Here is a 2,680-nt window from a genome sequence, read left to right as displayed (position 1 = left end):
AAATGCATATATATATATAAAATAAATGCATGTGAGTGAGTGTAAGCATATATGTATACATACACACACACACACACACACACACACACACACACACACACACACAGAGGTAAAATAGCACAAATGGAAAGAGGAAGGTAAGAGAAGGATAGGTGGATGATGCGAGAAGTTACAAGAGATGAGCAAAAATTCGGAAAGTGACGAACAAAAAGTAAACACACAGGCACACAAAACATAAATAAAAGTTGGGTCCAACGAGTACTACGCCCTCAAAATGGAAAAGCGGAAAAAAAGACGGATGTTTCGGGGGGAAATGCTTTATCAAATAAGAAACAATGTGTAAGAAACAAGAAACGATATCTATGTGTGTCCTTCTACTACATGCTAGTGGTTCCCAAAGTGGGCAGTATTACGCCCCTAGGGGGTTGTGGAAAGTTCCAAGGGGGCGTTGAAGAAAAGTGGGGTGATAATGGGGAAGCGATGCATGTAAAATGTGGGGCGATAATGGGGGTAGAGATTCATGTAAAAACAACAGAATAATGGGTTCATTAGGTTAAGTTTTATTTGTGAAATATAGGTGCTTTGAATTTGCTTCAGTAAGAGGTCTATATTTGTGATGGTTAGTTGGGGTGGGAGCAGCAGCCCCAATAATTTTGGGAACCACAAGAGCGTGTACGTATATATGTATTATGCATGCATGCATGAATGTATGTGTGTATGTACGTATGTATGTATGTTTGTATGTATGTATGTATGTACGTATGTATGTATGTATGTATGTATGTATGTCAAGAGCAGGGCTCATTAGCCACCAACGGAGCCGCAAATGCAAAACATAAGTTAGTCCTAGAGCGCACAATGTTCCTGAAGGTCGGCAATGGTCTTCCTCGGTCACGGGTGAACGGCCATCATGTATGTATTGTATGTATGTATGTGTGTGCATATGTGTGTGTGCATGTGTGTGTGTGCATGGGTGTGTGTGTGCATAAGTGTGTGCGCGCATGTGTGTGTGTGTGTGTGAATGTGTGTGTATATGTGTGAGATCACTTTTGTGATCTCTTAGGAGCGCCACCCACTGATAATATGCAATCCAATACAACCTGTTGCATTGTAGGGTTGCCGGTGAGTAAACCACCAGCCCAGCTAGTCTTGCTTGGTGAGAAGGGATGGTAGAAAACCAAAAAGGACTAAAAACAAGACTTTTTAAAAGGAGGGATGGACCTAGCAGTAGTACAGACCCTCAGAAATTCCAGGTTGGTGTCCGGTGGGCTGGAAGAAAACTGGGAGTGATGTCCCCAACCCACCACGTCAGCTTTTATTAAAATATATTGTTAAGACGAGGTCATTCTGATATAAAACCAAATATGCAGGGAATGTCATTGGACATTTTGAGGGTCTTTTGCTTGCTCTAGAGATCACGGCACTCCCACATTCTCGAGCCTGTTGATAAATTTAGAAAATGGAGTTAGATAAATAAGTTAGATAGTTATAGATAAGTACATAGATACAAATAGGTACCTATAAACAGGTAGATACATACACAAATGCATATATATATAAATAAATATATAGATAAAGAGATATACTTATAAATAAATAAATTGAAATAGAATATTCTTTCTATGTTTTAGAGAATATGAAAAGGTAATTGGGTACAATACGATCTGATATGCTTTGAGAGTAAACACACGATTCTGCTCTGAAGGCATCATTGACAGATCATTAAGAACTATTTGAATAACAATAACAATAATTATGTTAAAGCTTTCGTTTGAATTATGCAAATTATCTGAGGCTATAAATGAGCTTTTATCGTTTTTGTATATATATAAACAGCGCTATTCTAACCGGAGTCAAAGTAGGGCAATTGCTTAGGTGTTGACACCTATTGAGGCAAAAACATGTAAACAACTTTCCTGTTGTTTCTCGAGAAATATAATTTATTTTCGTTAATGACATGTTTATTCTGGAAAACTCTTCAGTCCCTGAGACTATTATTCGTTCACACACACACACGCATATATATATATATATATATGTATGTATATATATATAACTGAGATGCAGCACGGAATTTTGTCAGTGAACAGGTCACGGTCTCAAAGCAACGAAAATATTTTGTCAAATTAAATTTAAATGTTGAAGTGAATCTGACGGGTTTTTAATGTGTTTCTTAAATGGCTTATAAACACCTTCCACGCTGCAATTGTTTTCGTTCCATCACACGATCTTAGATCAGGTCACTTACTACGCAAGTACATCTCCGTAATATATTTATATATATTTGTGTGTGCGTGTATATTTATATATATATATATATATATATATTATTATATGTATTAATTTTCTCCTAATTACTAAATAACTCGGACAAAATAAATTGGTTAATAGATAGCAGAGTAGCGAAGATCACAAAATGACTGTGGTGTAACTCCTGTTAATGAGGTAGAAACTCCTTGTCATTTTGGGTACTTGAGTATATATATGTGTGTGTGTGTGTGTGTATGCATGTGTATATATGTATGTATATATGTATTTATACGAGTGTATGTATGTTTGTGGGTGAGTATGTATGTGTGTATATATGTGCGTATACATGAGTATATATGATTATACACATTTATCTCAGCACTTTTTGTAGAAATACAAGATTAACTCCCCTTTACGATCCCATTATTTA

The sequence above is a fragment of the Octopus bimaculoides genome, chromosome 9, assembly GCF_001194135.2.
Source record: "Octopus bimaculoides isolate UCB-OBI-ISO-001 chromosome 9, ASM119413v2, whole genome shotgun sequence".
NCBI lineage: Eukaryota > Metazoa > Mollusca > Cephalopoda > Octopoda > Octopodidae > Octopus > Octopus bimaculoides.
Note: the sequence above shows the minus strand (reverse complement) of the source record.